Here is a 14,243-nt window from a genome sequence, read left to right as displayed (position 1 = left end):
TTCCTATATGAACTGGTGCCTTTAGCTGAGGCACATCCCTGAAGGGGTAAGCACAGGGCGTGAATCACTTACGAGTTCACCCACATTCTATTATGTTAAATTGGGCAATTTGCTTTCAACAAAGTTATTTAATTAAACTCCAGGTAAATTAAACCTTAAGCAAAACAACAACAACAATAAATGACTTTGCCTTCCAATTGCTAAATTGGTTCACGAGCAAAATCACAGGAGGCGAGTTTGAGCCGAGCTGGCAACCTGCATATAAGTCACAGGAAGCGTTGGAAGATGATTTAGGAAGTGAAGCTGCAAAGATTTTGTAGACAAGCACATGGTAGTCATTATGGACTCATCAATACCTCACCTACAGCCCAGGCCATTAATCTGCTTTATTGAGAGAGTGAGGGACTGCATGGCCAGGAAAGCAGGATTTTCACCTACCCTTTTAAAAACTTCCACTTGAATAACTAAGAAAACAGAAGCAAAGGACCCTGATTTAGCTAACTTGGGTGCCCGGCAGTTGCAAAGTCCCACTTCTGATGCTTCCCTCTGTCTGATGCTTCTACCCAGGGAGAAACAAATATATCAATTTTGGTTTCTTTAAGTTTCTTTTTGCAAGATCAGGTGTCGGGTTCCCCTTACCCCAACCCATGCAAATATGAGACCAATGAGGCTGGGGTTTTTGGGTCAAAACAGGCTGCAACTTTACTGAATACAGATGAAAGAGGTTTGGCTTGGGCATGGGGCAAACAAAATACTTCCGGCCCAGCTACCAGAAGTGACGTGTGGTCAATCCAGATTCCTTAGACTTACATCAAATAGGGTGACCCCTGCAAGGACTGTCGTCTGGGGGTGTGTCTTCAGTCCTGGCCCCACCTGGGCACGCAGATATGGCCACTCCCTCCAGATTCCTTTAATGTAGCCTTTCTCAACCTGTGGGTCCCCAGATGTTGTTGAACTACAACTCCCATCACCCCTAGCTAGCAAGGCCAGAGCTCAGGGTTGATGGGAGTTGTAGTCCAACAACATCTGGGGACCCACAAGTTGAGAACCGCTGCTTTAATGGGATACCTCAGGGGCAGGCGAAGACTACAACCTCCCCTCCATCCAAAACAAAGGATTGTCCCAATGCCCAACCAGTTGTGACGATTGTTAGGAGGTAGGCAAAACCACCAGGTAAGAGTCATTTATCCCAGTGGGCAAATTCCTACCCAGCCCCTTGAAAGATGACAACCACCGTAGCCACAGCAAAGTCATTGACCATCAGCTTAAACCGAGGGTGAGTGGGTGGGCAGGGAAACCTGGTGCAGCAATAAACAGGCCGAGCCCCAGGTGCTGGCTGCTTAAAAGGGCAAGGGGTGGTTCCGACATAAGCCTACCTATTTCATCGGCTCCACCCCTGGCACAGTCCAAGTCCGCAGCCTGCATCCCCATTAGCCAAAGCTGGGTGCAGGCCAGGATCTAGTTCCTGATAGGTGGCAGGGGCTTAAGCCCCCACTGCCTATCAGAAGGGGCACCACTGTTCCAGCTCCCTTGTTGGGGCCTCGGTGAAGTCTCGGCCGTCCTGCAACACTGCTGAACCAAGAGAGAGGAGAAGGCTTCTTCCAATCTTAAATTCAGTTCACTATGTTTCTACAGAAGTCTACACACACACACACACACAGCAGCAGCAGCATTTCTATCTTTTAATTTTGTTTTGTCATCAACTGTGTACAAGTAACAAGTGTTGCATGGAATAAGTAAGCATAACATTAAAAAAAAACCACCACTCAAATGGAACATGCTGAAGTCTCATATCCTTAACATTCACACTCCTGAGGAATAAACTGAATCCAGAACAATACATGAATTAAGTACTTAACCCGAGCTACCACTGTATTCATATTTCCTGCTTTCTTGCAGGTAAGTGTTCATTGCTGTTTTATGACCACTTTTTGCCAAATACTATAGTTTGGTGGTTGTTACTTGCACTCATTATGTGCGCTTCTCTCTAATTTGGTACACATCTGGGGGCGGGGTTGGCTAACCACATCACATAAGTGCAACATTTTTGGGTGGTGGTGGGGGGGACGACCCAAACAGTGGCATTTCGGTTCATAAAGTGCAAACTGGGTAGCTTTGTACTGAAATGTGAACTGAATTGCACCCCTTTGCTTCCTCCCACCACACTTAATAATAATGATAATAATAATAATAATAATAATAATAATAATAATAATAATAATAATAATAAATAATTTTATTTATATCCTGCCCTCCCCAGCCGAAGCCGGGCTCAGGGCGGCTAACAACAATCAAATAATCAAACAGTCAAATAATCACACATTCTAAAAATATTTCATTATAAAAATTAATTAAAATCAAATTAATGGCAACCGATTAAGCAAAATTCTGTGCAGGTTGCCAGAGGAGGGAGTCAGGCTGCGCCTGACCAAAGGCCTGGTGGAACAACTCTGTCTTGCAGGCCCTGCAGAAAGATGTCAGGTCCCGCAGGGCCCTAGTCTCTTGTGACAGAGCGTTCCACCAGATTGGAGCCGCAGCCGAGAAGGTTACAGAAATCTCTGGCCACCAGGTGTTTCAGGGCCGATACATTGCTAAACAGAGCCAAAAATAGCATATTTTGACCTGCTAGATCCTCCTCCTTCTTCCTAATTTTGTTTTCCAAACAGTGGCGATAGGAAAGTAGCATTTTTACCCAACTGCACGCCTGCTTCCAGGTCACTGCATCCAAAAAGACCCCATTTGACAGATACTTGCAGTATCGTTCACCCTAAAATACTTTACAGAGGTTGTATATTCAGAAGGATTTGAAACACGGTAGCTTCCCAGTAGTGATGTTCAGTATGCTGCCACTGGTGTTTTGTGTTTGTGTGTCTTTGCTGTCTCTGCACTACCACATTCGTTTCTTTGGAACTTATCTCATAGTTACCCGAGTTGAAAAGGTTACAGCCTAATAAAGCCATGTGGCAGCTCTCCAGAGGCAATGAATTTTTAATATGAGTATTGTTAAAACCTACTTGTCCTGTCTAGACTGTAGAAATGTGAGAGTAAACACAGGGGATCCCTCTTTCACCTAAATGTATTGTGATGGAAGGGAATGGCTCCCCATACCAAGCACAATTTCTTCCATCACAGAGACAGGCATTCAAACCCAGGCAAGCAGCAGATTTACAGAATGATAACAGAAAACAAATAGGGAAAGAAACACCTCTCTCTCTCTCTCTCTCTCTCTCTCTCTCTCTCTCTCTCTGACAATAGTACCCACAGAATTTTGCAAACCTGCCTGGCATTACTTCTGCCTGCCACTGTTGAATTACCGTATTTTTTGCACCATAACACTTACTTTTTTCCTCCTAGAAAGTAAGGGGAAATGTCTGTGCGTGTTATGGCGGAAATGCGTACGGGTGGCATGCCTACGGATTTTCCTCCTCTAAAAACTATGTGCGTGTTATGGTCGGGTGCGTGTTATAGAGCGAAAAATACGGTATAATATAATGCAATCACGGTGTTGCTCTACATATTACAACTCTGTAACGCATCAAGCAAAATTGGAGTCAGAAACCACGGCTGGGCATGGTGCAATCTTTTTAAGCCAATGGGCAATTGATCGTGTCTTCTGTGTCTTTTTATTTGTTTAAAGCATTTCTACCCTGCTCTTCAGCCAGGAACGCTTCCAGAGCATCATACAGATCAATATAAAACAAGACCGTTCCTGTCCCCAGCTTACAACCTAAAGGCATAACTAACACAAAGGGTGGGGTGGAGGTAAAGGTAAAGGTACCCCTGACCATTAGGTCAGTCATGGACAACTCTGGGGTTGTGGCGCTCATCTCACTTTATTGGCTGAGGGAGCCGGCGTACAGCTTCCGGGTCATGTGGCCAGCATGACTAAGCTGCTTCTGGCGAACCAGAGCAGCGCACGGAAACGCCGTTTCCTACTTGCACTTTGACGTGCTTTTGAACTGCTAGGTTGGCAGGAACTGCGACCGAACAAGGGGAGCTCACCCCATTGCAGGGATTCAAACTGCCAACCTTCTGATCAGCAAGCCCTAGGCTCAGTGGTTTAGACCACAGCGCCAGGTAGGAGGGGGGAAATGGAACCCCAGTTCTTAAAATTTAAAAATTCTATTTTAAAAAAATTCATTCACTTTTTTAATGTTATTTTCACTAACACATGCAAATTTTTACACATTACATGACTGGAGAACTGTGTTGCAAAATCTGGAGAACTTTACATTTCAATTGACTGCTGTGTTTCAATTCACGTATTGTTTCCAAAAGTGCAGACTGGGTAGATTTGCCTTTAGATGTGAATTGAATTGAATTGCTGAGAGCCAGTGTGGTGTGGTGGTTAAGAGCAGTAGTCCCGTAATCTGGTGAACCGGGTTTGCTTCCCCACTCCTCCACATGCAGCTGCTGGGTGACCTTGGGCCAGTCACACTTCTTTGAAGTCTCTCAGCCCCACTCACCTCACAGAGTGTTTGTTGTGGGGGAGGAAGGGAAGGGAGAATGTTAGTCGCTTTGAGACTCCTTAAAGGGAGTGAAAGGCGGGATATCAAATCCAAACTCTTCTGCTTCCATATCCCTGCTAAATCCACCCTGAACGGAACTTACCTATCACCAGTCCTGAGTCTGCATCCTAATACAAATTCTTCAGGCAAGCTGAATTCTCCTTTTGACTCAACACTACCTGTGCTTTGTTTCATCCCGCCTAGACACATCCTGACCGTTTAATTGAAATTGTCAGAGAGCACGTTATGCTGCTTCATATAAGCATTAAAAATGTCAAAAAATATATGAGCTTGTGATTTAGACCTCTATTGCTGGAGTCAACCTTGCGGTTAATGATATAAACACATATTATTTTCTTTGTCGTGCTCGCAGCTCGCCCCACCTCCTCCAGAGTCGCCGAGGCATAGCGAATCCCCATCACCTGAAACAGCCACCAGGCAAAGAAATACGGCTCTGGCAGCCATGCCCCTTTGAACGCCTTTCCAGTTCTTGAAACATTTGTGTAATTCACTTGGGCTTCGGCGTTCAGGCTCTGGCTCTGATGCCTGATTCTGTAATGAGACCTGTGGCATGAATGAATGCAGGGAAAAATTAAGCTGAAAAGAAAGTATATCACACATCTGTGCCACTTCTCCAAAACCTTGTCGCTGGGAAAGCTCCAAGCGCCTGCATGAAAATGCAGGGAGCTGGCCAATGGCACTCTAAAAGCATTGTCTGTATGCCAAGAGCATGGCTAAACTTTACCACTTTGATGCCAAGGCAGTTTCCATTCGTTGGCTGCTAGCTAAGAGCTAGCGAACGGAGAGTGGAGAGCTGATGGGCCTCCTCCCATTCAATGGCATTTGTCAGGGCTGTCATTCAACAGTTTACATGATTTAATATTCCCTGCGTGGATACAGCCAAACGGAGTACTTAAGCTAGCCAAAGAGAAACACCTGGTGTAATAGGATGTCAATGGCTACTTCCTACACATGAGATAAAACACACACATGCACACATTGACTACCCTGATTAACAACAAAACAGATCTACTTGGCAGAAGCTTCTATTTATATTATTGGGGTTCACATACTTGCTATTGCAGTCTGTATCTGGGTCCCTCTCATCCCACTGGGAGCTGCCAATAATATAACAGTGACCATATGTTGCTCTCTCTGGTGTACTTTAGTTTATTTACTATGTTCATATACTGTCCAGTAACTTACATTCTCTGGGGCACAGAAAAATACAGTTTGAATGCTGTATTTTATTTTATTTTTAAAAAAGAACAAGCAAGCACAGATAACAAAAACAGAAAATACAAAACCGTGAATGGCAAACCTTATAAAGAGCATTAAAAATTATAAAAGAACTAAAGAATTAAAGTAACCTGGCAAGAAAAAGCCCCTAAGTTAGACACCAAAGAAGCCTCTCTAGGGTGAGCATTGCACAACCAGAGCACTGGAATGCAATATGGTCTGATTAGCCGATAAATTCAATCTTGGCCATACTAGAGAAACCACACTTAACCATAGGTGGTACAGGACCCCAGTGCAGATGTCACAAATAACATCTAACACACCTCCCATTTGTTGGCAGGACTCTGGTGCATGGGGAACATACTTCCAACTGTGGTGGAAGTCAAATACCCAAAGACCCAAAGGTCCATACATTTTAGTTCCTGGTTTTCAAAGAAATGGCTGCAATTATTAAGAAGTGGATTTGGTTATCCTTCTTGCTCTCCTATTTAATTTGGACATAATGATAAGATGTTTATGTTAAAAGATCTAGAAATCTTTCTATTGGTTGCTGCATGTTTGAATGGAAAACATTACAAGAATTCAATTTATGCTTTGATACAGCAACATTGCTATTTTGGAAAAAAGTTATATTCTATATGTGAAGATGGCAACACCAGACAATTGTCTGGAGGAAATTTATTTCGTATACAAATAAACACCACTTACAACAACACTTTATTTTGGCTTCCTGTGAGATCTGGAATTCTTGTGTTAACTTTTCTTTTGCCACAGAATACAATATGTGATTTGTGTCATCCATCATCCCTATGTTTGCTTGTTTTTGTTTTGTTCTACTTCTCTGTTTGTTTCATATCAAAACCAACAAGAAAATAAAGGAACGGAACGCAACGGAAAAGCTTGACACCATTCATGTCATTACAATGCCACTACCCAGAATATGCAGTGTATATCCTGCTTTTTAAAATTATGATGGATTTTGTCACCATGACCAGAAAATGTTTCTGGGATCTGTAACTCTAATTAGAAATGGCACGGTAGTTTCATTTTAATTACTTGAGCCTAAGGAGAGCTGAAACTTTTTGCAGTGATCTGTAAATCTTTTGATGCCAGAGGGAAACCACTTTTGTCCTTCCTTCCTTCTCATTCTGAAACTTCATTCACATTTGAACACAACCCCCCCCCTAAAAAAAACCACATAGACACACTTTTACTGTCAACAGAAGCTTGCTTTCTTGCTTTAGATTCCATTTAAAGGTAAAGGTAATGGGACCACTGACCATTAGGTCCAGTCACGGATGACTCGGGTTGTGGCGCTCATCTCACTTCATTGGCTGAGGGAGCCGGCGTACAGCATGTGGCCAGCATGACTAAGCCACTTCTGGCCAACCAGAGCAGCGCACAGAAACGCCGTTTACCTTCTCACCGGAGCAGTACCTATTTATCTACTTGCACTTTGATGTGCTTTCGAACTGCTAGGGGGGCAGGATTTGGGACCGAGCAACGGAAGCTCACCCCGTCATGGGGATTCAAACTGCTGACCTTCTGATTGGCAAGTCCTAGGCTCTGTGGTTTAACCCACACTGCCACCCACATCCATTTACTTTTAGATTCCATTTACTTGCTTCCAAAACAAAACATGCACAATTTTGCTCATTAGAGAAGTGATAGGGAAGCTGTTGCTCCTCCAGATGTTTGACTCTAAGGTTGCATGCACACATTTCAAGCACATCACTTGTGAGTCAAGGACCCGCCACCTGCTTGACGAAAATCCAGAGCAAAGTGATGGAGCAGCGCTGCCGTGGCCGCTTAGGTGCAGCTAAACCCCGCTCCCGGGCCAGTCCGATTGGCTGGCGGCAGGGGCGTGGCGCAGCAGCCAGAATGGCTGGTGCAGGGGGCCGGGAACACCCCCCTGCCGACACGGGAACCGGCTCCCACTCACAACCCCTCCCCTCTGGGAGGAGGAGAGGTCTTCTCTTACAGATTACTGTAGTTTACCCTCATAGAGCTGCAAATCCCAGCACTCTTAACAAATTCCTGTTCCCAGGATTCTTGGGGGCAGGGGCGGGGAGGGAGAAGCCATGTGCTTTAAATGTATGGTATGTATGGTCCTACATCCCACCAGCCACAATCAGTAACATCTGGAGATCTACACGTTCACATCCCTGCATTAGAGCTTAGCAGCAATAAGCATAACACAGCCAGAAGATTAATTGACAACCTACAAGTTGTTAGGATATTTCCGTTCCACCTTAAAAGGGAGCAGGCTTTGTGAGTCACAGAGTCTGCGTATTTCCTGTTCACAGGATGTTTCTGTTGTGTCTATGCTTTTGTTTCTCTCTGCCTGAGCAGACCGAAGCAGGCAGTCATGTTTTTTCTTTGTTCTGACCAACGCTGAATAAACTTCTAAATAATACTCTCCTGCGTGCCTCGTTCGCTGTGCGAATTCTGCTGATAGAGTGTGCATCAGTTCTGGAATGTGGCAAGCTATTTTCTGGAGCTCGTGTTGCTAATTGCTGATACTGTATCTACGGGAGATCGGTGGATCGTCCGGAGGTGACGTGGGGGCCATGATGGGCCATACCTCCCTGGCAGTATCCCATCATAGGAACCTTATGTCAAACCCTCCAGGGGTTCAGGCAGGGGTCTCTCCTAGCCATACCTGGGACCTACTGTATTCAAAGCTGATGGTCTTCCACTGAGGTATTGCCTTTCCCTTGTTTGATTTGTTGATATGGCTGTGCAAAATCAACAACATTCTGAGAAACTTGGGATCAGCAGACCACGTGTCTAACTTAGCACAAATCGTCAGGCACCAAATGTTTGGAAGAACCTGTTATCCCTGAAAACAACATTAGGGGGGAAATGGCTATAGAAAATCTAAGCTTTTCAAGGAGCATGGGATTTCGTACAATGCCTTTCACTTTAGATTATTATTATTTTTTTAAAAAAAGAAAATCTATCACTTTGGAAGGAAGAGTGAGGTTGCCGTTCGGTCAGTCAACCGACCAACCTAAAGGATAGATGGATACCTATATGTTTACTGGCACTTTTGCCTTGCCAGAACCTGCTTCTAACTCCTTCTGTCTATTAGGCCAGAACAAGTGAGCAAATGGCATGGAACAGAAAGCGTGGGCTGAAAATGGGCCTGTGGGGATTTCTAGCCATTACTATTTGGAAGTATGTGCTAGTGAATTCAATGGGGTTCACTTCCAGGTAAGCGAGGTTAAGATCATAGTCCAAGTCAAAGAACAGAACATCAAGAAAACCAAGAGACTAGGTTTTGGCTGCATTTTTGTGCCTTCTGTAAAGAAATCAGCCCATCAGCAGGGCATACAAGAAAACCTCAACTAACACTGTTGAACGAAACTGAAACAATCTATGTATCAATCATCTATAGGCCGGGTGTGGTGCATTTTATGTTCATGGACACCCAACAAGCCAGACAACAGTCCTTAATGAGAACTGTTTTGTTTCTCTATGTTCAAGGAACAGTCACAGTTTCTTCTTCTCAGGCCTGAAGTTAAACAACACGCAGTTGTGGGTACTGGGCAGTTATCCTCTAACATGTTATTTTCTTACTTTTACGACATGCAGCCACATAATGTCTTATTTCTACAACAGTCTATTTTCTTATATTTACTGATAAAGCAACCTGCATCAGAGAATTCGGCGGGGAGCATCCTTCTTAACGCTATTGTCTTTTGTGGTACTTCTTCAAAAAACTGCCCTTCAGCTGCTTTACACAGCTACCAGGAAGAAAAGCATGCAGCCAAACAGAAACCTGTTCCTGTGTGTATGATGTAGAATCAACCTCTCTCTTTTGTCTTGTAATTCTGTAGATACCTATATCTTTTCTTCTGGGTGTGGGAGGGCAGCTCAGAAATAAACTTTTGAGTGGGGAGACGGAAGTTGGGTGGGAAACTGCAATCTCCCCCTGAGAATTTCAGCTCCTTGGTTGTTTCGGGTTATAAAAAAAACTGGGGTAAGCTTCACTTGATTGACTGATCATCATTCAAGGCCAAAGTCATTTTGAAGAAGCAGTCAGAATACAAGCATATAGAGCTTAAAGCAAAGTACTTTTTATATATAAAGAATATTATCATCTTAGCATTACTTGAAACATCAGCCTGTGCTTGTTCACCACTGAGTAGATGTTGTCATCTCAAACTTGTGACATTTCACCTTCCCATTTGTGTAATTCTGTGGTAACATGCCAGCGCTGTTGAAGAAATATCAGAATCTTGCCTGAAATACTTAGGTTATGTTCTTATAGTGGTTTTTCTAAAAAGCCACTTAGAAATTTACGCCCATCACCCTTTGTGATTGAGAAGGCAATGCATTATATCCAGAACTGAATCAAATCAAATGAAGGAGGCTACTGCTGTGCAAAATTTTACAATAGATTTTGTTCAGAGGGCAATGTGAGTGACATGTAAATGGAAGATGGAAATGCACCATAGGGTGTGCTCTACAACAGGCACAGGAACCAAATGTTCCTTTCTGTCCGCCCTTGGGACACCCTCTAGGCCAAAAGCTTCCCTCCCTTGCCCCACTTCATTCTCTTCTCAAGTGCATCGTACAAAGCACGACACCAGAGTTCATCATACAAAAGATGTGAATGGTGTATACAGTGGTACCTCGGGTTAAGTACTTAATTCGTTCTGGAGGTCCGTTCTTAACCTGAAACTGTCCTTAACCTGAAGCACCACTTTAGCTAATGGGGCCTCCTGCTGCCACCGCACCGCCGGAGCACGATTTCTATTCTCATCCTGAAGCAAAGTTCTTAACCCGATGTACTATTTCTGGGTTAGTGGAGTCTGTAATCTGAAGCGTATGTAACTTGAAGCGTATGTAACCCGAGGTACCACTGTACGTGTATTGTTTGGCCACTTGCCCCACAAATGATGTGGAACACAATCCTTTTCTGATCACTGCTAGCATGGATTTTAAAGAAGACATAGTCTAAAATTGAATTAAATGGATCATATGGATTAAATTTAGGTTGCTGTCCTAAACACACTTGCCAAGGAACTCAGATTTACTTACAAAGTAGACAGATTTTGCTGCATGACAGAGTGAGTTCACCAGAATTTAAGCATTCCTAACAGGGGCTGCATTGCAGCCGTCATCATATATTTTTCTCCGACGTCTGCAACAAAATTAAGCTGTCAATAAAAATCTATTCAACAAATACTAAATAACTGAATTATTCACGCTGCTCTTTGTTCTCATGTTTCATTGCAACGTGACTCCGCTGTAGGGCGAATGATGAGAGCGTATCCACTGGCAATTATTGATGCCCACGAAGGCAATATGGTTCTATAGGAGACTAAAGTTTAGATCTGTGTCTCAAAGCATTGTGACTCTGTTTGGAAGTGTCGGGGAAAGTCAATATCTGCCTGCCTCAATGATATTCCTCACTTTTAACAAAGACATCCAGCCCCAACAATAAAACAGACCATAAGAGATCCAATGAGTTGTCACTACAACTACTAATTATGCTTTGGGTCATGAACTTGAGGGAAAGCAGCAAGAGCTGAAACTAAATGGAGGTTAAGGGAATGCATTCAGGAGACAATTAACAGCTTGATTATGAAGCCACAGTTGGGAAGACAAAGGCCCCGCTCCAGGAGCTGCTGTTTAGAGGCATCAAGCCTGGCATGCGACCAAAAGACATTGCCCCACACAGAGTGGCACTCAGTCAAGGCCCACAATCTTCTCCTTTAGAATCCTGTGCATCTACTGAGGTCAGTTGGAGAGGCTCTTTTTTTGCATGTTTTATCACTAGCTGAAGCACAGTTGAAGGTGCAGGAAACACCTTCCTCTGTCATGGCACCCAAAATGAAGAGCTCTTAGCCCTAGAAACCCATCTTGCCCCCTCTTCCCTGTCATCCATGTCCCTGCCAACATAATATGCTTCTGTTTCAAGAGTCATCAGCCTGAAACAACACTGCTGCTGTTTCCCCTATTCTTGTTGCTTTGAAAACAAAGCGTGTTCTCCCTAAAATGAGAGCACGGGTTGCGGTGGGGTCTGCCAGGCCAACCCTCTGTTGCCAGGCAGGTTAATGGTTATTGCCTGAAGCAACGATTGGCTGACCGGGTTGCTGGAGCAAATTGCATGTTGCAAATTGGGTGGGTGGGACTAAAGGCTTTAAATATTGGGGGCACTCTGCTTTTGCTTTCTCTTTCACAGAGTGCATCAGATCGCCCGCCCGCCCTGTGTTCCAGTTGACCTTGCTATGCCTGTCATGGGGTCGTCTGCCATTGGGGCAGGGGCCTAGTAGGAATTTTGTCTATTTGGCTGATTGGCTGGTGCCATTTGGTTTTTGCCTACTACTTGTCACAACTTGTAAGGTTGCTGTTAGGCATTGGTTATAAAAATTGGTGGAGGAGGGGTCAGGATAGGCTGTGCCTGCCCCTCCAATGGTGCTGGAAGGGAATTCCGTTAAAGGAATCCTGGGGCTTGCCACGATTTCGTCCAATCCCTGAAATGGGACCAGGGCCGGCAAGCCTTGGGGAGCTGGTTGGGTTATGTGGCCAGCATGACTGATCCCCAACATTGTTTTCCCTTCACTGGCGTCCGAGGGAGTTCAGATAGTCAGTTCTGTCCCAGGTGGGAGGACAGATAGTCATAACCAATGCCTAAGCAACCACTCACAGGTTATGTATTTTAATAAAGTTGTGGCCAAAATAGTGCCAAAAACCTTAAACTAAAATTACTTGTGATTTGTGAATTATTTGAGGGGTGTCTTGGGGACCTCCACACGCAATTATATTTTTATTGTGAACTGTTTTCTACTGTGATCTTGCAACCCTAAGGAGGCAACATTTGATGCATGTTACAAAAAAAAGAAAAAGAATGTCACCATAATTTAATCAGAGATGGCACTGTATGTCAATAATAATAATAAAGAATGAAAGGACACTCATCCATCACGGCTGTTTGAGAACATTAAGATGATATGTTGTTGACAACACATGGCTGGTTGGGTACAGGTATAAACTGATATGCTTCTTTGTTCTATTGACCCTTTTAAATATATTAGTGAGCTGGTGGTCTGGGTTGCTGTGGTTTAATGGACCAGGTTCAGCCACTCTTAAATACAACATATCAATATCAATTTGTGCATTCATGTTACCCTTGATTAACTGATTTTTGCCCTCCCTTTTGTACAATTTTATTATACCAAAGAATACTACACACCTGTTTAAATGATATATTTATGAACATTTTCCCTCCAGTACTTGTCACACACAATATGAATGCCAAGCAGACAGCTAACAATAAGTGCTTTAGAGCTCCAGAACAAAGCAGTTACAAAGTTCAGCACAGTGTAACTTACTAAGTGCCTTTCAGCACCAATGAAGCATTTGCATTCTTTGGTACTTTCTGTAGGATAAATTGGTTGCTGTTGTTTAGTCGTTTAGTTGTGTCCAACTCTTCATGACCCCATGGACCAGAGCACGCCAGGCACTCCTGTGGGATAAATAAAAAGGTAAAGGGACCCCTGACCATTAGGTCCAGTCATGGCCGACTCTGGGGTTGTGGCGCTCATCTCACTTTATTGGCCGAGGGAGCCGGTGTACAGCTTCCGGGTTATGTGGCCAGCATGACTAAGCCGCTTCTGGCGAAACCCGAGCAGTGCATGGAAACACCATTTACCTTCCCGCTGGAGCAATACCTATTTATCTACTTGCACTTTGCCGTGCTTTCGAACTGCTAGGTTGGCAGGAGCAGGGACCAAGCAATGGGAGCTCACCCCGTCGCAGGGATTCAAACCACTGACCTTCTGATTGGCAAGTCCTAGGCTCTGTGGTTTAACCCACAGCGCCACCCGTGTCCCTGTGGGATAAATATCAGCCTCATACAACCAGCATACTTAGTGCTAGTTAATGCAGGAAGGGGTTAAGACCATAGAGTAAGCAGTTCTGCTAGAATTAACTAGGTCACACCCCCTCACCTTGGGAGGAAGCATTATCAAAAGCCTTTGTTCTCTTCCAACCATGTGAATCCAGCTAGAAAGGACTTCTGGGCTGATCACTCCAGGCCCAGACTCCATGACTTTAGCAAGCCATGTTTGTTTTCCTGTGTGACCTTTGAAGTGTTTGAAGAGTTTGTGGTCTTTCTGCACTAAAGGAGAAGTGAGGGGAACACTGGAAGCGACTTAGAAGGGGGTATTTTAAAGGTCTAACAGCCTATATTTCCACACTTTACTTTGCTGCATGCTTTGTGATTTTAAATCTCTGTTGGAGTTGTCTCACTCAGAGTATTTGCCCCCAAACCTGTATCTAGGCACGCAGGCAATTCTCCTTTTATTCTTGTAAACCAGTTGAAAACAAACACTAAAAATGCCAACACTTTCTAGACTTCCTTTTCCATTGAGGACATTTTGTGTTGTTTTTGTTGTTGTTGTGTGCATGTTCTTTCAGGCAAGAAAACAGCTTCTCATTATATATCTCTTATTCACTCTGTCATGCCGCACATTTATCAAC

Source organism: Podarcis melisellensis, assembly GCF_964234715.1.
Source record: "Podarcis melisellensis genome assembly, chromosome: 10".
Lineage (NCBI taxonomy): Eukaryota > Metazoa > Chordata > Lepidosauria > Squamata > Lacertidae > Podarcis > Podarcis melisellensis.
Note: the sequence above shows the minus strand (reverse complement) of the source record.